This window comes from Microcaecilia unicolor, chromosome 14 (assembly GCF_901765095.1).
Source record: "Microcaecilia unicolor chromosome 14, aMicUni1.1, whole genome shotgun sequence".
NCBI lineage: Eukaryota > Metazoa > Chordata > Amphibia > Gymnophiona > Siphonopidae > Microcaecilia > Microcaecilia unicolor.
In genome coordinates, this window is record NC_044044.1 from 20,950,144 (window position 1) to 20,974,168 (window position 24,025).

Consider the following 24,025-nt stretch of genomic DNA (forward strand, 5'->3'; position numbering starts at 1 on the left):
ACACTGAGGAAACTTCAAACAGCCCAGAATACGGCAGCCAGACTCATCTTTGGAAAGCCAAAATATGAAAGTGCAAAACCATTAAGAGAGAAACTGCACTGGCTTCCACTCAAGGAACGCGTCACTTTTAAAGTATGCACATTAGTCCACAAAATCATTCACGGCGAAGCCCCAGCCTACATGTCTGAGTTGATAGACTTACCACCCAGAAACGCCAAAAGATCATCCCGAACCCTCCTTAACCTCCACTTCCCCAATTGCAAAGGCGTGAAATACAAAGCGCTACACACGTCAACCTTTTCTCACATGAGCACGCAGTTTTGGAATACACTACCGCGCAACCTAAGAACAACCAACGAGCAAGCTTCCTTCCGCAGATTACTGAAGACCCATCTTTTTGAAAAAATGTACGTAAAGAAACAAAACACATAAAGTCCACACTTACTGTTCACTAATGCACCGTACATTCACCTCTGACCTCTCATTCCCGTATTATCACATCACTCATACCTTTACTCACAGAAAGACATATACCATACGCCTTCATGCCTTTTTATCGCCCTCTAAGCTCCCATTGTTTCCTTCCAAAGTTGCAATGTCTATGTTCCATTATTACATTCCTTAACGACACCTCAATTGTTTCGCATAACTCTGCACAATGTAATCCATAACTATCTGTAACAAATTGTGTTTCCAACATTCAACTCATAATGTAAGCCACACTGAACCTGCAAAAAGGTGGGGAAATGTGGGATACAAATGCAATAAATAAATAAAATAATGGGGGGGGGGGGGAGTGAGATACTTATGTACTTATGTACCTTAATCCACAGAATCATTTATGGGGAAGTTCCAGACTACATGCTTGAATTGATTGACTTACAACCCAGAAATAGATCCAGTCTCTCACGAACCTACTTAAATTTACACTACTCAGATTGTGGTGGCCTTAAGTACAAATCCACTTATGCCTCCAACTTTACATTCATAGGCACACAAATGTGGAATGCTCTACCCAGAACTACTTAAATTTCAGAAAATTATCGACGTCCATCCTGTTCAAGAAGGCTTATTCTCCAGGTTCAACATAATTCTGATTAACTCCCAGTTCAACAAGATTCATGGACCTAATTATCTTTATTATTTTCTACATATTGTTGTTTAAATGATGTTTACTATCTTACTTTTACACTGTTTAATTGTACTTTTCTGTTCTGTAGCCTTCCTACAGATTTGTGTAAGCCACATTGAGCCTGCAACTAGCGGGAAAATGTGGGGTATAAATGTATTAAATAAAACCAAAGCTCGTAACAGACTCTACGCAACTCTTCCCCTCTACGATTCCCAATGTGCCTATAACACATGAACCTTATTCTTATACTACAACTCTCTATATTTGTTTCACTACCGGAAATGACGATTGCCTCTACGGTATTATGTAAGACACATTGAGCCTGCAAATAGGTGGGAAAATGTGGGATACAAATGCAACAAATAAATAAATACTGGGCTCCTTGGGGGAGGGACTATGGGATGGTCAGTAACGGAAGGGGAGATGATGGAGCTAGGAGAAAGTTAGGAGCAGAGCTTAGGTGGGGTTAGGGGGGTGACACCCAGCTCCATCCAGACTCTGGTCTTGGACTGCCCTGGCACTGGTGGGAAAATGTGGGATACAAACAGGGCCGTGCCAACACGGTAAGCGAGGTAAGCATGGCAGGGGGGCGCTTCCCTCTGGGGGGCGCCGCCGCACCATGCTCACCTCGCTCGCCCTCCCGCTCCCATTGTTCAACTTCCCGCCCTCTTCTCCCCCCCCCCAACATCCCTTTTCTTTTTTTTTCCTTTTTAAATTTACCTCCGTGGCGGTTCCAGCAGCGCAGCGTCAGTGAAGGAGGCGGCGCTCCAGACGTCTCTAGCCTTCCCTTCGCTGTGTTCCGCCTTCTTCTGACATCATTTCCTTGACGTCAGAAGAAGGCGGAACACAGCGAAGGGAAGGCTAGAGACGTCGGGAGCGCCGCCTCCTTCACGGACGCTGCGCTGCCGGAACCGCCACGGAGGTAAATTTAAAAAGAAAAAAAGAAAAGGGATGTTGGGGGGGGGAGAAGAGGGCGGGCAGTTGAACAATGGGAGCGGGAGGGCAGGGGAGAGACGAGAGCATGGATGCGAAGGGGGAGGGGAGAAGAGGGCGGGCCAGGCCAGGCCAGGCCAACTGGGACATGATGGGACATGGGAGTGAGAGGAGAGAGAGGAGCATGGATGCGAGGGGAGTTCATGGAAGGGAGAGAGGGGAATTGCTGGATAGGGATTAATGGAGGGTGACAGAGGAGCATGGATGGGAGGGGCAGGGCTCAGGGAGAGAGGGGAATTGCTGGAAAAGGATGAATGGAGGGGGCAGGGGACAGAGGAGCATGGATGGGCATGGATTGGGAGGGCAGGGCTCAGGGAGAGAGGGGAATTGCTGGAAAGGGATGAATGGAGGGGGCAGGGGACAGAGGAGCATGGATGGGCATGGATTGGGAGGGCAGGGCTCAGGGAGAGAGGGGAATTGCTGGAAAGGGATGAATGGAGGGGGCAGGGGACAGAGGAGCATGGATGGGAGGGCAGGGCTCAGGGAGAGAGGAGAAATTGCTGGACATAGAGGGGAGGAAAGAGAGATGAAGGAGATGAAATGAGGGAAAAGGAAGAGAGGAGAAAAACTGCACATGGATGAAGAAAATAGGCAGAAGCTGAGGACCAGAAATGAAGAAGAAAGGAGGAAAGGAAAGAAATAAATGGAAAGGAAGCCCTGGAAACGGAGTTAAGAGGACAGATAGCAGCAGAATCAGATACTGGGCCAGCATGATCAGAAAAAGAAAGTCACCACACAACAAAGGTAGAAAAAAAATCATTTTATTTTCATTTTAGTGTTTGGAATATGTCCACTTAGAGAATTTACATCTGCTATCTTATTTTGCAATGTATAGCAATTTGTTTCTAAGAATATTGCTGACAATTCCTGTCAGTGTGGCAAGTGGTGAGCGATCATTTTCACGGGAGGGGGAGGGCCGCCGCCGCCGCCAACTGATAGTCTGCAGGGGGGCGCCAGAGACCCTAGGCACGGCCCTGGATACAAATGCAACAAATAAATAAATAAATAAATAAACTGCCACTGAATATCAGGTATGGCCTAGTCAGTGCAATTTAAGGGGGAAGTTATCAATGTGGGCTACCGTTAAGATGGGTTATTTTACTACTAAAGTGCTACGAGAATGGTATGGGATTTGCGTTCCAAGACGTATGAAGAGAGACTTGCTGACCTGAACATGTATACTCTGGAGGAAAAGAGGAACAGGGGTGATATGATACAGACGTTCAAATATTTGAAAGGTATTAATCCGCAAACAAATCTTTTACGGAGATGGGAAGGCGGTAGAACGAGAGGACATGAAATGAGATTGAAGGGGGGGCAGACTCAGGAAAGATGTCAGGAAGTATTTTTTCACGGAGAGGGTGGTGGATGCTTGGAATGCCCTCCTGCGGGAGGTGGTGGAGATGAAAACGGTAACGGAATTCAAACATGCGTGGGATAAACACAAAGGAATCCTGTTTAGAAGGAATGGATCCTCAGAACCTTAGGTAAAATTGGGTGGCAGAGCAGGTGGGGGGAAGAGGGGTTGGTGGTTGGGAGGTGTGGATAGTGGAGGGCAGACTTATATGGTCTGTGCCAGAGCCGGTGATGGGAGACGGGACTGGTGGTTGGGAGGCGGGGAATACTGCTGGGCAGACTTATACGGTCTGTGCCCTGAAAAAGACAGGTACAAATCAAGGTAAGGTATACACATATGAGTTTATCTTGGGCAGACTGGATGGGCTAATGAAGTCAGAATGATTGAATATTTTAACACCCAACAGAAAGGACTTAACAAGGACCTGGGGTTCCTAGCCCATTATAAACCATAAAGCTGTATGTCTCTGTTGATCACCCTCCCCTCACCTGTCCACACCCACCCTGTTAGAATACCAATGATATACTTTGATGTCCCCATGCATACTTCCTACCCACCCCCATCCTCCCACCCTGTCAGACTGTCATAGCAATGCTTGAATGTTTTTCACTTATATACACTGTCAGCTACCACATTTGCTTATTTCCGATCTGACGAAGAAGGGCAACCTTCGAAAGCTAATCAAGAAATGTATTAAGTTATGTCCAATAAAAAAGGTATCATCTTATTTTCTTTTCCATGTTTTATTTTGTTTGATTTCTATTGATAACCTTAAGAGTGGACTAACACGGCTACCACACTCCTCTTTCTTTCATGTGAAACCAGAGCTTATGCTGAGATTAGCTCCAATGATACCACAAAGCTAAGGGCCCCTTTCAACAAGCTACAATAGTGTTGGAGCATGGATTCGCCGTGCACCGAGCCCCTTTTTACTGCAGTGAGTAAAGGACTTTTTTTTGTAATTAAAAAAAAGGGAAATGGCCACCTCTGGAGACACTGCCACCCATCCATTTAGGAGGCGGTAAGGGTTCCTGCTCTACCCCAGCAGTAGCCGCATTTTCTAGCACCGGAGTTGGCATGAGGCAGAGGCTGTGACTACCGCTGGTATCCCGCAACAGCTCGACGGTAGGCCCGGTTTTCAATGAAAAGTGTTCAGTGTCTAGGAAATAAGATCAGCTGGAAGATACACTTTTTAATTCACTTCAATTATCAAGCATGTACATCAATATCTAGACGCTGAACAGTTTTCATTGAAAATTAGATTTAATACTAAATGGTTGCCTCATTGCAGTGAGTTATTGGTGAAGGAATTATGTCACATTATATTTGCAAACGTGAAAAGAGGGTTTTTAGACTGACGATGGTGGTGCTATTTATTATTTATTTTATTTGTTGCATTTGTACCCCACATTTTCCCACCTATTTGCAGGCTCAATGTGGCTTTCATAGTACCGTCAAAGGCGTTTGCCCAGTCGGTTGATAACAAGTACAAGGTTGAAAAGTGATTGTATGAGGTGTATGTGGAGGGTCGGGAGGGATGAAGATTGCGTGTAAGTATTGCTATTGTAAGTATCCTCCATATGCTCCTTATCAGATCTTTGAGGGCCACTGAGGTCTGTCCCTTGAAGGGAAAGTCACACACTATTAAACCATAAACATTATGATATTCCAACTGGTTTATCACGACTGCCTGAATTACAGTCTAAAAAAAATGCCGTGTCAGGAATGGGTGCAACCGGTGCACGGAAGACAACTTCCATAAAGTTCTTCTGGCTAGGACTCCCATAGAATCTTCCAAATCTCATTCAGAGTCTAAGGTGACTCCCAAGCCTCTCTCTGACTCTCAGGGAACACAAGGTTCTCCTTCAAAAGAGGAAAAACTGCACCATCTAGATACTTCCGCATTACCAGTCTGGAGGATGTCAGATTCCTGGAGTTTAATTTTAGCAAGTGTGAGAATCTCAGGAGACAAAAGTTCATGTCCTAAACTGGTCTCCAGTGACCCTTTCCAAGGGGGCAACACAAGTGAACATCATTAGCATAATGGGCTTAGCGAGCAGGAAAGTCCCATGTTAAAACATGCTAAGTCCAGATTTTACTGCCCTTTAGTAAAAGGGTCCCATAGATTGTAAAACCTCTGGGGACAGGGAAATACCTGCTGTACTTGAATGTAACAGCAATAAATAAATAAAAGCACAAATGAACCTTTAAGGATGGAACATCAAGTCCTTTAATGAAAACATACGATACATGTTTTGACATTTGTACGCCTGTGCCAAGTAAACACAACTTTGGGAACGGCATCAGGGAGCAACAATTCAATCTAACAGAATGGTAGACAGCAAATCACAAGTTGAAAGTACGCTGTGATTTGCTGTCTACCATTTTGTTGGATTGACTTTTTGCGTCTGAGCAAATTGATCATGTACTAGCAATGAGGCAAGTTTTTGTAGTTTGAAGCTTTCAATGCTAACCACATTTCAGTGAGACAAGTTAAGCTCTGGAACTCATTGCCAGAGGATGTGGTAAGGGCGGTTAGCGTATCTGGGTTTAAAATAGGTTTGGACAAGTTCCTGGAAGAAAAGTCCATAGTCTGTTATTGAGATGGACATGGGGGAAGCCACTGCTTGCCCTGGGATTGGTAGCATGGAATGTTGCTACTCTTTGGGATTCCAGAATCTTGTTACTCTTTGGGGTTCTGGAATTTTGTTACTCTGTGGGATTCTGGAATCTTGCTAGTCTTTGGGGTTCTGGAATCTTGCTACTCTTTGGGGTTCTGGAATCTTGTTACTCTTTGAGGTTCTGGAATGGTGCTACTAACTGAGTTTCCACCAGGTACTTATGACCTGGATTGGTCACTGCTGGAAGCAGGATACTGGGCTAGTTGGACCATTGGTCTGACCTGGTACGGCTGTTCTTATGTTCTTACGTAAGCAGGATATTTAACCCTCCATCAATGAAAAGAGTTTCCTGAAAGCAAAAGCCATCCAAAACACTTGCAATTATTGTGAATGGATGAATGTTGGCATAGTTACTGGAATATGTCCAAGACTGAGTAAAGAAACATAGGTCATAAGTACATAAGTACATAAGTAATGCCACACTGGGAAAAGACCAAGGGGTCCATCGAGCCCAGCATCTTGTCCACGACAGCGGCCAATCCAGGCCAAGGGCACCTGGCAAGCTTCCCAAACGTATAAACATTCTATACATGTTATTCCTGGAATTGTGGATTTTTCCCAAGTCCATTTAGTAGTGGTTTATGGAGTTGTCCTTTAGGAAACCGTCCAACCCCTTTTTAAACTCTGCTAAGCTAACCGCCTTCACCACTTTCTCCGGCAACGAATTCCAGAGTTTAATTATATGTTGGGTGAAGAAAATGTTTCTCCGATTTGTTTTAAATTTACTACACTGTAGTTTCATCGCATGCCCCCTAGTCCTAGTATTTTTGGAAAGCGTGAACAGACGCTTCACATCCACCTGTTCCACTCCACTCATTATTTTATATACCTCTATCATGTCTCCCCTCAGCCGTCTCTTCTCCAAGCTGAATAGCCCTAGCCTCCTTAATCTTTCTTCATAGGGAAGTCGTCCTATCCCCGCTATCATTTTAGTCGCCCTTCGCTGCACCTTTTCCAATTCTACTATATCTTTCTTGAGATGCGGCGACCAGAATTGAACACGATACTCAAGGTGCCGTCGCACCATGGAGCGATACAACGGCATTATAACATCCTCACACCTGTTTTCCATACCTTTCCTAATAATACCCAACATTCTATTCGCTTTCCTAGTCGCAGCAGCACACTGAGCAGAAGGTTTCAGCGTATTATCGACGACGACACCCAGATCCCTTTCTTGGTCCGTAACTCCTAACGTGGAACCTTGCATGATGTAGCTATAATTTGGGTTCTTTTTTCCCACATGTATCACCTTGCACTTGCTCACATTAAACGTCATCTGCCATTTAGCCGCCCAGTCTCGTAAGGTCCTCTTGTAGTTTTTCACAATCCTGTAGTAGAGGAGTGTGGTAGCCGTGTTAGTCCACTCTTAAGGTTATCAATAGAAATCAAACAAAATAAAACATGGAAAAGAAAATAAGATGATACCTTTTTTATTGGACATAACTTAATACATTTCTTGATTAGCTTTCAAAGGTTGCCCTTCTTCGTCAGATCGGAAATAAGCAAATGTACTAGCTGACAGTGTATATAAGTGAAGACATTCAAGCATTACTATGATAGTCTGACAGGGTGGGAGGATGGGGGTGGGTCGGAGGTATGCAAGGGGACATCAGTGATATGCTTTGATGTCCCCTTGCATACCTCCGACCCACCCCCATCCTCCCACCCTGTCAGACTATCATAGTAATGCTTGAATGTCTTCACTTATATACACTGTCAGCTAGTACATTTGCTTATTTCCGATCTGACGAAAAAGGGCAACCTTCGAAAGCTAATCAAGAAATGTATTAAGTTATGTCCAATAAAAAAGGTATCATCTTATTTTCTTTTCCATGTTTTATTTTGTTTGATTTCTATTGATCACAATCCTGTGAAAGTTTGAATAACTTTGTGTCGCTCAATTAAATACAATTGGATACGTGGAGAGTCTTCTGCCAAACTAACACACCTCATCTGGGCAACATATGTGTTTTTTCAAGAAATTAATGGGATGGGAGAAGGAGCAGAGGACAGGAAACATTTTCTTTTCTTCCTTTGCCAGTAATTGACTGAGAATATGGTTACTGAAACCAATCCAAACTACAGGATTTGTTAAATATTTTTTGTTTGTTTCTTTGCATGGTTTCAGGTTAGTTGTGTTCCTGTAAAGAGGAGATTTTCAGGCTGTAGAGAACGTTAAATTTTTTTTTTTAATGTAAAAATGCTGTAAAATGTTTTGAAGCCAGAGCAGAGCAAACAGCACCAATTAAAAGCACAAGCATAATTGGTGTTCATAAGTCCTGCATCACTTGACTGAAATCTGTTTTTAGCAGTTTAAAATAAAATTTGAAGCCATGAAACTGAGCATTTTATGTTGCTTTGCTGTAATTTTTATTCAGGGTTATTACATACCATCATTTGCAATATATAGTACTGTTGGAAACCCTATAACCCTAATTATAAGCATGTAACATGTTTCTGGTTGCTACTTTGAATTTCCACATTTTTTGATCGGTTGCATTGACAGAGTTACCTTACTGCTGGGGAGAGCAAACCATAGCTGCGTGCTTATGTAGGAGAAGCTGGATGCATATGTTAATTTGTATTTTAGTCCTTTGCAGCTGGGGTAGTGGAGGTTAAGGAATGTGCGTGCTGATCTTTTAGTGTTCCTGGGTGGTAAGTCTATGAGGTCTGACATGTAGACCGGGGCCTCTCTGTAAATGATTTTATGAACCAGAGTGCAGATTTTGAACGTAATACATTCTTTAAGTGGGAGCCAGTGTAGTTTTTCTCTTAGGGGTTTGGCACTTTCGTATTTCGTTTTTCCAAATATGAGTCTGGCTGCTGTGTTTTGGGCTGTTTGGAGCTTTTTGATGATTTGTTCTTTACATCTGGCATAGAGTGCATTGCAGTAATCTAGGAGACTTAGCACCATTGATTGTACCAGGCTACGGAATATTTCCCTTGGGAAGAAAGGTTTTACTCTTTTGAGTTTCCACATTGATTGGAACATTTTCTTTGTTGTATTTTTCGCATGGCTTTCTAGTGTGAGATTTCGGTTAATTGTAACTCCAAGTATTTTCAGGCTATCTGAAACAGGAAGGGTGTAGTTTGGGGTGTTTATAGTGGCGGGTTTGCTCATGTTGTGTTGTGATGAGAGGATGAGACATTGTGTTTTTTTCTGCGTTAAGTTTTAATTGAAATGCATCCGCCCATGAGTTCATAATTTGGAGGCTGTGATTGATTTCATTAGTGATTTCTTTTAGATCATGTTTGAACGGGATGTAGATCGTGACATCATCTGCATAGATATGTGTTTTAACATCAGCTCCATATTGCTCCAGCAACCTCAGCTTGTATTTGAAGGAGATAAAGGAAGGTAACGTGGAGGGGCATTTTCAAAAGAAACATCCAAGTTGCGATTTGGACGTCCTTGTAAAATGGCAAAATCCAGGGGCAGGGAAACCCGTATTTTCGAAAAAAGATGGACGTCCATCTTTCGTTTCGAAAATACCATCAGAGACGTCCAAATCCTGAAATTTGGATGTCCCTAGATTTGGACGTCCCTAGACATGGACGTTTCTGACTTTCACCGATTTTCGAAACCAAAGACATCCATGTCAAAAACGTCGAAATGTAAGCCTTTTGGACATGGGAGGAGCCAACATTTGTACTGCACTGGTCCCCCTGACATGCCAGGACACCAACAAGGCACCCTAGGGGACACTGCAGTGGACTTCATAAATTGCTCCCAGGAACATAGCTCCCTTACCTTGTGTGCTGAGCCTCCCAACCCCCACTACCCACAACTGTACACCACTACCATAGCCCTTACAGGTAAAGGGGGGCACCTATATGTGGGTACACTGGGTTTGTGGTGGGTTTTGGAGAGCTCACTATTTCCTCCACAAATGTAACAGGTAGGGGGGGGGGGGTATGGGCCTGGGTCTGCCTGTCTGAAGTGCACTGCAGTACCCACTAAAACTGCTCCAGGAACCTTCATGCGCTGTCATGGACCCGAGTATGACATCTGAGGCTGGCATAGAGGTTGGCACAAAATATTTTTTAACATGTTTTTTGAGGGTGGGAGGGGGTTAGTGACCACTGGGGGAGTAACGGGAGGTCATCCCCGATTGCCTCCGGTAGTCATCTGGTCATTTCGTGCACCTTTTTATGCCTTACTTGTAAAAAAAACCCGTCCAGGTGAAAACATCCAAGTGTTCGTCATGGACGTCCTTGTTTTTTTCGATTATGACTCAAAGACGTCCAAGTCTTAGGCACACCCAAGTCCCACCTTCACCTTGCCTCCAACATGCCCCCTTGAAATTTGGACATCCTTGCAATGGACTTCAGTTGGAGACATCCAAAATCGGGTTTCGATTATACTGATTTGGATGTCCCTGGGAGATGGACATCCATGTTCCGATTTATGTCGAAAGATGGACATCCTTCCCTTTCGAAAATGTGCCTGATAGTAACATAGTAGATGATGGCAGAGACAGACCTGTACGGTCCATCCAGTCTGCCAAACAAGACAAATTCATATGGAAGTATACCTTGATTTGTCCCTGCCATTTTCAGGGCACAGACCGTAGAAGTCTGCCCAGCACTAACCCCACCTCCCATCCACTAGCCCCGCCTCCCAACCACCAGTGCTGCCACCCAATCTCTGCTAAGCTTCTGAGGATCCATTCCTTCTGAACAGGATTCCTTTATGTTTATCCCTCGCATTTTTGAACTCTGTTACCGTTTTCATCTCCACCACTTCCCGCGGGAGGGCATTCCATGTATTCACCACTCTCTGTGAAAAAATAGTTCCTGACATTTTTCTTGAGTCTACCCCCTTCAACCTCATATCATGTCCTCTAGTTCTACTGCCTTCTTGTCTCTGGAAAAGGTTTGTTTGCGGATTAATACCTTTCAAATATTTGAACATCTATCATATCACCCCTGTTTCTCCATTCCTCCAGGGTATACATGTTCAGGGCAGCAAGTCCCTCCTCCTACGTCTTGTAACGCAAATCCCATACCATTTTTGTAGCTTTTCTTTGCACCGCTTCAATTCTTTTTACATCTTTAGAAAGATACAGCCTCCAAAACTGAACACAATACTCCAGGTGGGGCCTCACCAATGACTTGTACAGGGGCATCAACACCTCCTTTCTTCTGCTGGTCACACCTCTCTCTATACAGCCTAGCAACCTTCTGGCTACAGCCACCGTCTTGTCACACTGTTTCGTCGCCTTCAGATCCTCAGATACTATCACTTCAAGATCCCTCTCCCTGTCTGTACATATCAGACTCTCACCGCCTAACACATACGTCTCCCGTGAATTTCTACTCCCTAAGTGCATCTCTTTGCATTTTTTCGCATTGAATTTGAATTGCCAAACATTAGACCATTCTTCTAGCTTCTGCAGATCCTTTTTCATGTTTTCCACTCCCTCCGGGGTGTCCACTCTGTTACAAATCTTGGTATCATCCACAAAAAGGCAAACTTTACCTTCTAACCCTTCATCAATGTCACTCACAAATATACTGAACAGAATCGGCCCCAGCACCGATCCCTGAGGCACTCCACTACTCACCTTTCCCTCATCCGAGTGAATTCCATTAACCACAACTCTCTGGCATCTGTCCGTCAACCAGTTTCTAATCCAGTTCACCACTTTGGGTCCTATCTTCAGTCTGTCAAGTTTATTCAAGAGCCTCCTGTGGGGAACCGTGTCAAAGCTTTACTGAAATCTAAGTAGAATACATCTATAGCACATCCTTGATTCAATTCTCTGGTCACCCAGTCAAAGAATTCAATGAGATTCATTTGGCATGGTTTACCTTTGATAAAACCATGTTGTCTTGGATTTTGCAGCTTATTGGCTTCCAAGAAATTCACTATCCTTTCCTTCAGCATGGCTTCCATTACTTTTCCAATAACCGAAGTGAAGCTTACCGGCCTGTAGTTTCCAGCTTCCTCCCTATCACCACTTTTGTGAAGAGGGACCACATCCACTTTTCTCCAATCCCACGGAACCTCCCCCGTCTCCAAGGATTTATTAAACAAATCTTTTAGAGGACCCGCCAGAACCTCTCTCAGCTCCCTCAATATCCTGGGGTGGATCCCGTCCGGTCCCATGGCTTTGTCCACCTTCAGATTTTCAAGTTTTTCATACACACTCTCTTCTGTGAACGGTGCTATATCCGCTCCATTCTCATATGTACTTTTGCCAGCCAATCGTGGTCCTTCTCCAGAATTTTCTTCAGTGAAAACCAGGAGCTAACTGACTCTGGAATGTTAGGAATTTAGAGAAAAAAAAAAAACCTGTAGTTGGACAGGACAAAGAAACAGGATAAAAAGCAGGAAAGATTATTCTGGAACATGGGAGGGATGAAGATGGGTGAGAGATGATAGGTGAAAAGAATAGATAGTCAGATGAGAGGGAAGGGAGTGAGAGATGGGTGAAACCCCTATAAAATGAGAGAACACCTTAGCCCCTGGGGGAGAGTCCCGTGGGCACTTGGGAAGCCAGGTGACCGCTAGCTCTTTGTCTCAATTCTAATCTTTTCTCTTTCTTATGTTTTAGTAAGATGTTTGTTGCTATGACCTTGTCTGTCATTTGAAGTAAAGAAAAATAAAGAGAAATTGCTGAATTGGCAACCGGTTCTGTGGGAATTAGTGGTTAAGTTTCACCCTGTCGCAGAGGTGGTGTGAAGAAGGTAAACCTCACAAGTGAGAGTGGAGGAGTGGCCTAGTGGTTAGGGTGGTGGACTTTGGTCCTGGGGAACTGAGGAACTGGGTTGGATTCCCACTTCAGGCACAGGCAGCTCCTTGTGACTCTGGGCAAGTCACTTAACCCTCCATTGCCCCATGTAAGCCTGCCATGAGTGGGAAAGCGCAGGGTACAAATGTAACAAAAATAAAATAGATACTATTGGAGATTCTACATGGAATGTTGCTACTGTTGGAGATTCTACATGGAATGTTGCTATTCCACTAGCAACATTCCATGTAGAAGGCTGCGCAGGCTTCTGTTTCTGTGAGTCTGACGTCCTGCACGTATGTGCAGGACGTCAGACTCACAGAAGCAGAAGCCTGCGCGGCCACATTGGTGATCTGCAAGGGCCAACTTCTAGTGGAATAGCAACATTCCATGTAGAATCTCAAATAGTAGCAACAGTGGAGGAGTGGCCTAGTGGTTAGGGTGGTGGACTTTGGTGCTGGGGAACTGAGGAACTGAGTTCGATTCCCACTTCAGGCACAGGCAGCTCCTTGTGACTCTGGGCAAGTCACTTAACCCTCCATTGCCCCATGTAAGCCTGCCATGAGTGGGAAAGCGCAGGGTACAAATGTAACAAAAATAAAATAGATACTATTGGAGATTCTACATGGAATGTTGCTACTGTTGGAGATTCTACATGGAATGTTGCTATTCCACTAGCAACATTCCATGTAGAAGGCTGCGCAGGCTTCTGTTTCTGTGAGTCTGACGTCCTGCACGTACGTGCAGGAGGTCAGACTCACAGAAGCAGAAGCCTGCGCGGCCACATTGGTGATCTGCAAGGGCCGACTTCTACATGGAATGTTGCTACTATTGGAGATGCTACATGGAAGGCTGCGCAGGCTTCTGTTTCTGTGAGTCTGACGTCCTGTACGTGCAGGACGTCAGACTCACAGAAGCAGAAGCCTGCGCGGCCACATTGGTGATCTGCAAGGGCCAACTTCTAGTGGAATAGCAACATTCCATGTAGAATCTCAAATAGTAGCAACAGTGGAGGAGTGGCCTAGTGGTTAGGGTGGTGGACTTTGGTGCTGGGGAACTGAGGAACTGAGTTCGATTCCCACTTCAGGCACAGGCAGCTCCTTGTGACTCTGGGCAAGTCACTTAACCCTCCATTGCCCCATGTAAGCCTGCCATGAGTGGGAAAGCGCAGGGTACAAATGTAACAAAAATAAAATAGATACTATTGGAGATTCTACATGGAATGTTGCTACTGTTGGAGATTCTACATGGAATGTTGCTATTCCACTAGCAACTAGCAACATTCCATGTAGAAGGCTGCGCAGGCTTCTGTTTCTGTGAGTCTGACGTCCTGCACGTACGTGCAGGAGGTCAGACTCACAGAAGCAGAAGCCTGCGCGGCCACATTGGTGATCTGCAAGGGCCGACTTCTACATGGAATGTTGCTACTATTGGAGATGCTACATGGAAGGCTGCGCAGGCTTCTGTTTCTGTGAGTCTGACGTCCTGTACGTGCAGGACGTCAGACTCACAGAAGCAGAAGCCTGCGCGGCCACATTGGTGATCTGCAAGGGCCAACTTCTAGTGGAATAGCAACATTCCATGTAGAATCTCAAATAGTAGCAACAGTGGAGGAGTGGCCTAGTGGTTAGGGTGGTGGACTTTGGTGCTGGGGAACTGAGGAACTGAGTTCGATTCCCACTTCAGGCACAGGCAGCTCCTTGTGACTCTGGGCAAGTCACTTAACCCTCCATTGCCCCATGTAAGCCTGCCATGAGTGGGAAAGCGCAGGGTACAAATGTAACAAAAATAAAATAGATACTATTGGAGATTCTACATGGAATGTTGCTACTGTTGGAGATTCTACATGGAATGTTGCTATTCCACTAGCAACTAGCAACATTCCATGTAGAAGGCTGCGCAGGCTTCTGTTTCTGTGAGTCTGACGTCCTGCACGTACGTGCAGGAGGTCAGACTCACAGAAGCAGAAGCCTGCGCGGCCACATTGGTGATCTGCAAGGGCCGACTTCTACATGGAATGTTGCTACTATTGGAGATGCTACATGGAAGGCTGCGCAGGCTTCTGTTTCTGTGAGTCTGACGTCCTGTACGTGCAGGACGTCAGACTCACAGAAGCAGAAGCCTGCGCGGCCACATTGGTGATCTGCAAGGGCCAACTTCTAGTGGAATAGCAACATTCCATGTAGAATCTCAAATAGTAGCAACAGTGGAGGAGTGGCCTAGTGGTTAGGGTGGTGGACTTTGGTGCTGGGGAACTGAGGAACTGAGTTCGATTCCCACTTCAGGCACAGGCAGCTCCTTGTGACTCTGGGCAAGTCACTTAACCCTCCATTGCCCCATGTAAGCCTGCCATGAGTGGGAAAGCGCAGGGTACAAATGTAACAAAAATAAAATAGATACTATTGGAGATTCTACATGGAATGTTGCTACTGTTGGAGATTCTACATGGAATGTTGCTATTCCACTAGCAACATTCCATGTAGAAGGCTGCGCAGGCTTCTGTTTCTGTGAGTCTGACGTCCTGCACGTACGTGCAGGAGGTCAGACTCACAGAAGCAGAAGCCTGCGCGGCCACATTGGTGATCTGCAAGGGCCGACTTCTACATGGAATGTTGCTACTATTGGAGATGCTACATGGAAGGCTGCGCAGGCTTCTGTTTCTGTGAGTCTGACGTCCTGTACGTGCAGGACGTCAGACTCACAGAAGCAGAAGCCTGTGCGGCCACATTGGTGATCTGCAAGGGCCAACTTCTAGTGGAATAGCAACATTCCATGTAGAATCTCAAATAGTAGCAACAGTGGAGGAGTGGCCTAGTGGTTAGGGTGGTGGACTTTGGTCCTGAGGAACTGAGTTTGATTCCTGGCACAGGCAGCTCCTTGTGACTCTGGGCAAGTCACTTAACCCTCCATTGCCTGCCGCATTGAGCCTACCATGAGTGGGAAAGTGCGGGGTGGTACACTACATAGAGAGAGTATAAGCAGCAGAAGAAAGGATGTGTTGATGCCCCTGTACAAGTTGTTGGTGAGACCCTGGAGTATTGTGTCCAGTTTTGGAGACCGCATCTTGCTAAGGATGTCAAAAAGACTTGAAACGGTTCATAGAAAAGCAACCAAAATGGTATGGGGTTTGCGTTGCAAGACATATGAAGAGAGACGAGGACCTGAAGATGTATACCTTGGAAGAAAGGAGAAACAGGGGCAATATGATACAGACAATCAAAATATTTGAATGGAATTAATATACAAACAAACCTTTTCCAGAGGAGGGAAGCTGGTAAAACTAGAGGACATGAATTTACATTGCAGGAATAACGTCAGGAAGTTCTTTTTCACACAGAGGGTGGTAGATGCCTGGAATGCCCTCTTGTGGGAGGTGGTGCAGATGAAAACGGTAAAAAAGGTCAAAAATGTGTGGGATAAACACAAAGGAATCCTGTATAGAAGGTGTGGAACCAAACAAGCTTAGCAGTGATTAGATGGCAACACCAGGAATTGAGAAGCAAAGCCAGTGCTGGGCAGACTTGTGCAGTCTGTGCCCTGATCATGGCTGGACAGATAGGCCATTGCAGGGCAGACTTCTACGGTCTGTGGTTGGAGAGATTTGGATGGGCTGGAGTGAGTTCCGATGATTGCTTCAGTAGTTGGAGAATAAGGCTAGTGCCAGGCAGACTTCTACGATTTGTGCCTTGAAAATGGCAAGGACAAATCAAGCACAGACAAAAAAGCACCACTGGGCCTTCAAGAAAGAGATAATAGCCGTCCTTTATTGTGAAAAAGACCCGACACGGGCCGTGTTTCGGCGCACAGGCGCCTGCCTCAGGGCTCTAACATAAAAACACACAGAAATACAGTTATAAATGCAATTATGGATTCAGATCGCACATAAACAAACATTCATACCATAAAATAATTAATGATTGGATTATAAAAACAATATAAAATATAGTAAAATGAGATAAATGAGGTAATGCAATAAATGGTTGAAAGAAAGTATTAAAATGAAATGCAGAAATAAAATGAATGAGGAACAGAATTAACTCAGTGATAATCAGGGAAAAGTTAAAAATAATATGTACAATCATGCGCACTTAGAAAACTTTGTGTGCAAAAGCATCAAATCAGTTATACATAATATAATATGGTGACCTATTGTAATCTAAATCAAGATCAGATATACATATGTAGATCATATCATATATTATGCTATGAGTTTATCTTGTTGGGCAGATTGGATGGAACGTACAGGTCTTTATCTGCTGCCATCTATGTTACTATTGGGCTCATTTTCGAAAGAGAAGGACGCCCATCTTTCGACATAAATCGGAAGACGGACGTCCTTCTTACAGAGTCGTCCAAATCAATATAATCGAAAGCCGATTTTGGACGTCCTCAAGTGCTTTCCATTGCAGGGACAGCCAAAGTTCAAGGGGGCATGTCAGAGATGTAGTGAAGGCGGGACTTGGGCGTGCCTAACATTTGGATGTCCTTGACCCATAATCGAAAGAAACAAGGACGTCCCTGACAAACACTTGGACGACTTTACCTGGTCATGTTTTTCTTATGACCAAGGCACAAAAAGGTGCACGAAATGACCAGATGACCACCGGAATCAGGGATGACCTCACCTTACTCCCCCAGTGGTCACTAACCCCCTCCCACCCTCAAACAATATCTTTTAAAATATTGATTTCCAGCCTCAGATGTCATACTTAGGTCCATCACAGCAGTATGCAGGTCCCTGGAGCAGTTTTAGTGGGTGCAGTGCACTTCAGACAGGCGGACCCAGGCCCATACCCCCCCTACCTGTTACGTTTGTGGAGGAAACAGTGAGCAAAACCCACCACAAACCCACCGTACCCAAATCTAGGTGCCCCCCCTTCACCAGTAAGGGCTATGGTAGTAGTGTACAGTTGTGGGTAGTGGGGTTTGGGGGGCTCAGCACACAAGGTAAGGGAGCTATGTACCTGGGAGCAATTTATGAAGTCCACTACAGTGCCCCCTAGGGTGCCTGGTTGGTGTCCTGGCAAGTCAGGGGGACCAGTGCACTGCAAATGCTGGCTCCTCCCACGACCAAATGGCTCGCAGTTGGTCGTTTCTGAGATGGACGTCCTTGGTTTTGAAAATCACTGAAAATCAGAAACATCCATGTCTAGGGACGACCATCTCTAAGGACGACCAAATTTCAGGATTTGGATGTCCCTGACTGTATTATCGAAACGAAAGATGGACATTCATCTTTTTTCAAAAATACGGGTTTCCCCACCCCTGGATTGGGACGTTTTGCAAGGACGTCCAAATCGAAACGAGGACGTCCCTTTCGAAAATGCCCCTCCATGTTACATTGTGGAGCATCGCAGTTGTGTTACAGAAGGCCCCAGTGACAAACCTTTAGTTGAAGATGCTATTGAAAATGGCAATGTAACTGATGATTTTTTTTTTGTATAAAGAAACATGACACCCTAGTGATAGTAGAGCGAGACTATCGCTAGGGGCACCATTTTAGAGACAACACTGGTGATATTATAGAGAAAAAATATAAAGGCACAGAAAACAGGCGCTAATCCGTGCTTGGATTTGCCTGGCGCATGTGCACAAGAGCTGAGCTTACCGCAAGACTGTTCTGCGCACACACCAAGCATGTTCCTCCCTCGTTTTCGCTTTTACAGGGTGCATATAATTTGAATACCGTTTCCTTTTGAGCATTAGCGAGCTAGTTTTCTGCACTGTTCCGGTGGTATGGATTCTGCGCTGTTGGTTTTACTGAGGGAGTTCTGAGCATCAGCCTATCAGAGAAGCCCCCTGCTGTTTCCAAGGGGGGCGGAGCAGTAGTGGAAGGCTGAAGCTCTCCATGGTGCTGAATCAAATTTGTCCAAGGTTGTGAAAAACAGAGCTCTTACAGAAGGATAAAAATTCAAATGTTCGTTCACAAACCCATCCTTTACATTTAAACATTCATTGCTATTCATATAGAAAAGCGCCTAAATAATATTCATATATATTTTTTACTCATAAGTTCATTTTTTTTTTCATCAAAAATTAACCTGTAGCCTACTTCAGCCTTCTAAAGGTGTCTTTGAAGGCATGTCGCACTGGGGGCCTTCCTTGTCTGATCAAGGCTCTACTCCTCAAAGTCTCTGCTTTTCAATGTATTTAATAGTTTATTTATTTATATCCTGCCTTAGAACAAGCTGGATCACAGTAAAACATACATAATTGTACATGAAACAAACTTAAAAGAACAATGTCATTCAAATAAAACACAATTACACAGCTGCTGCCTTATACCTGCCACAGCCCCCACCCCATCACAGAACTCCCACACATCACCAGTTTATTACTTCTCTTTACAAGCCGGCATCATAGTACGCCTAAAAACATTTGAGAAAAGATCACCTTTCAGATGTTTTTTAAGCACAACAGTATCTGCCAACTGTCTCAGATAAGGTGGCAACCAATTCCATTTTACTGGCCTCATAATTGAAGATGTGTTTTCCCTCGTTTCCTCAAAGTTCACTCTAGATAGATTAGAGAGGGTTATAAATAATGCTCCCTCTAACCTTAATGGTCTACTGGACTTACATATAGATAATGAGCTGAGTCCTGTCTTAGAGGTATGTTTATTGTTTTTAGGCTGCTTGCATCCCTTCCCAAATTAGCATGAACCAGCCATTCTCAACTGGGAGGGGTAAAAGAAAACAATGCTTAGTGCATATGAGAAAGTATATTTTATTCACTTACCAAATACAATAGTTTCTCAAGAGAGATCAATTCAGTAACATAATAAGCTGTTTACTGTTTGCATCTCTGAAATACTCTTCTGAAACAGCAGCCTATATCGTTTGTTTCAGACAATGATTTACATGACTCTTTTTCTGCAAACTATCCTTCCACATATTATTATCTGGTTCCAAACATCTGGTTCCCTTAAGCTGTTAGGCCACATTCTTTTGTTGTTTGTACTAGTTTCTTTCCCAGGCCTGCTTTGCCCGTAAGGGTATCATAAATACCAGAGATCGTGCAGGCTCATCAATCTCTGATAGACTCCAGAGTCATACAGACTTATCAATCTCTGGCCTTTTAACCCATTCCATAATGCATATCTGTGCTCATAATTCTACATTATTAAGGTGCGTTAACATGTTTAACATTCCTTTAAAGTTAAGGCATGTTAAACACTAATGCACCAATACATTTCTATGGGCGCATTAGCATTTAATGAGTGTCAACCATTAACCTTGGAGTCATCTTTGATTCCTCTCTCTCCTTCTCTGAGCATATTCAACAGATCGCCAAAACCTGTCGTTTCTTTATCTACAATATTAGCAAAATTCGCCCCTTCTTTTCTGAATACGCTGCCAGAACCCTTATCCACACCCTTGTCACCTCTCGCTTGGACTATTGCAATTTACTTCTCACTGGTCTTCCGCTCAGCCATCTCTCTCCTCTCCAATCTGTCCAAAATTCTGCGGCACGACTTATTTTCCAATATATAAAAAACCAGAAACCATATTAAATCCAATACAATCAAAAATCATATACAAAAATGTAAGTAAATTAAATAATTATTGTGTGCTGAAGTTATTAATCTGAAAACTGGTAAAGTATTCCATCTTAAAAACTGTACAGATTGCAATTCTTCTCGAGTTGTTTATGGTATTTTATGTCCCTGTACTAAGTGGTACATAGGACATACAAATAGACGTATTAAACAACGAATTGCAGAACATTTAAGTAACTTAAGAACTAATAAACATGAAGCACCACTCGTTGAACGTTGGATGCAGATGCAACACAAACTTACAGATTTAAGATCTGTAGTGCTTTTTCAGATCAATTTACCTCTCGGTGGTGATGCCTCACGTATTTTACTTCAGAAAGAACAGGAATTTATTTTTCGCTGGCAAACTGTGACCCCTAGTGGTCTAAATCGTGAAATTGAGTGGCAGGTATTCACACAATAAATGTTTCCCTGGGCTTGAGAATCAGCTGGTTTTTGTAACAAATACTGTGCATGTGTGGGTGTTTTTTTTTTTTTTTTTTATAACTTTATTTATATATTTCACATATACAGTACCAAGAATACCTCTTGTACAATCAAGGAGAACTGTAAGAACATTTTTACACTAAGAAAAATCTCCATCAACATACTCTCCCGCCTCCCCTGTTAGTCCACAACTGAGGCCAGGGACCAAGCCACTATTCTGGGAAAAGTAAAACCAAAATTAATCTACTCAAAAAAAGGCACTGTAGGGAGTCATGGAAGGCCATTATAGCTGAGGTGGAGATGTTACCACCGCCCCAGGTGCCGGAGAAGGAGTCCCCCTGCCCCCCCGGGAATCCAGGAATGCTTTTAATTGAACCGGTTCAAAAAACACATATTTTACAGCATTCAGCTTCACCACACATTTACAGGGATAATTGAGCCAAAAAAGGCCCCCCAACTGAAACACAGTGGGGCGCAACTTAAGAAAAGCCTGTCGCCTCCTCTGCGTTACCTTGGTCACATCAGGATACATCCGTACTTGTACATTCAAAAACTTTTCTTTCCGATATTTAAAGAATAACTTCAAAATCCTATCTCTATCAATCTGTGTAACAAAAGTCACTATAAGGGTAGCTCGCTCCCCTTGCCCCTCTTCCCCCTCCAACTCCCGAATAAAGTCCAAGGTGTCAAACCGCCCAGCAGACTCCTCGCTAGCAGCCCGCTCTCCTTGAACCCCTCTCTTAAAAGGCTGTAAGTAATAAATCTGCGAAATAGGCGGGCAGGCCGTCTCAGACACCTTCAACACCTCAAAGAGGTATTTTTTAAAAGTCATTATCGGTGCAATCAACTGTTGTTTGGGAAAATTGATCACTCGCAGAGTATTAGCCCTCTGCCGATTTTCAAGCGCCTCAATCTTCCTGTGCAACCATTTATTATCAGTAATCATAGTAGTCTGTACAGCCTGAACCGATTTAATAGCCAAATCATGGGCCTCCGCTCTTTCTCCCACAGTCTTTATTTGCAAGCCCAATTGAGTAACAGTCTCGGTTGGAAGCTGAGAGGCCTGTGACAATAATAACATTTTCTGGGACAATGAAGTTTCCAAAGTAAGCAATGCATCCCAAATAGTTTCCAGTGTAAAGTTTGGAGGTTTTGGCAAAAGTGAAGACTTACTCAAAACTTCAGCACTCCTCTGGGATCCCATAGAGAGGCCGGCCTCCTCCTCAGTCTGTTGCCCCCCTGGAGCGTCGCCTCCCTGCACGCTGGAAATCTCCCCTTCCGGGGCCTTCTGTGCTCTCCTGCCGAGAGCAGGTCCTGACTCTGAGCCATCCGCCCCCTCCTCGGAGGCCAGAAAGCCCCGTCCGCTCTCGGCTCTCATCGTCGCCGGCATGGGAGGCGGTTCCCTCACCTCCTGGCTGAGCTCCGTCTCAGGCAGCAGGGACGCCTCGCCTCTCTCCGCCCCTCCCGGCAGCAAGACGCCCGTTCAGCTGGCTGCCTCCCACCACCACGAAGCGATCCATCGTGCCTGAAGCGGGTCCCGCGGGCGCCCCAGGACCAGGCACCCGCTTACCCTTCCGCTTCGGCATTCTCCAGGTAAAACGCTATTGCGGGAAAACTCCACGAGCTACTTCGCCGCGCTCCCTTCAGGCCGCCATCTTGGTCCAAACAGCCCGTGTGGGTGTTTTTTCACAGAGACTGATTTGGAGAGGGTTCCTCCCAAAGCTGCTGCACCGTGAGTTTATGAAATTTTGCATTTAAATTAAGACAAGAAATGAAATTTTGTTATATAACTTGATTTCATAAGTACAAATGTGGAAGTTTTATTATGTTTTGTTTTGTTTATTTTATTCTAGTTTTGTTCCCCTGAAGACGCCGCTTTGCTGGCGAAACATGGCCCATGTAGGGAACTTGAGAGACTTTTTTTGATTTTTTTTGTTTTCTGTTTTAATTTTGTTTAACAAGCTACACTAAAAAAGTATTGCACTGACCAGGAAGCAAGATTGGATATTGCATGCACGTCAAACAATTGGACTGAAATCTACTGCCTAAGCTAAGTAACAGTATAATATATGCATATAATTGCTGTTCTTAAGAGCAAGACCTTACTTAGTTTGTTTAGGAGGAGGCAGGGCGTGCAATGATGTATACAAGGTGTTTTACATCTCAATTCCTGAGTCTCTGTATATACACCAAAAAAAAACTGAGCACACAATAATTATTTAATTTACTTATATTTTTGTATATGATTTTTGATTGTATTGGAATTAATATGGTTTCTGGTTTTTCATATATTGATATATAAGAAACTGAACTTAAAGAGTACCCATTTGTTAGAGCTATACAACTTATTTTCCGCCAGAATCGTTATACCCACACTAGCCCAATCTTCAAGTCACTTCACTGGCTCCCTGTCCGCTTCCGCATTCAGTTTAAATTTCTCGTACTGACCTTTAAATGCATCCACTCTGCAGCCGCCCATTACCTCTCCACTCTCATCTCTCCCTACATTCCTCCCCGTGAACTCCACTCACTGGACAAATCTCTCTTGTCGTCCCCCTTCTCCTTCACTGCTAACTCCAGGCTTCACTCCTTTTCTCTCGCGGCACCTTATGCCTGGAATAGACTTCCTGGACCTATACGTCTAGCTCCATCTCTACCTGTTTTCAAATCTATGCTGAAAACCCACCTTTTCACTGCTGCTTTTTAGCTCCTAGCCACTACTCAATTGCCCTCCCCTTGTCCCTTCCTTCCTTCTCACCCATTACTTCCCTCACCCGTAACTGTCTTGTCTGTCTGTATTATTTAGATTGTAAGCTCTTTTGAGCAGGGACTGTCTCTTTGTATCAGGTGTTCTGGTAGCGCTATACAAATGCTAATGCTAATAATAATAATAATAATAATTAACGTGCATTAAAAATGCTAATGCACCTATAGCGTGCCTTAGTAAATGTACCCCTTAATATCTTATGGATCAAAAGTAACATCTTAAACCTCATTCTAGCTTCCAAAGGGAAACAGTGTAGCTATATTAAAAGTGGAGACACATGCTGAAATTGTGAGGACCTATAAATCAACCTGGCAACATCTTTTGGTACAACCTACAATGCTTTATCTTTCCTACAGGTAGTCCAAAATATG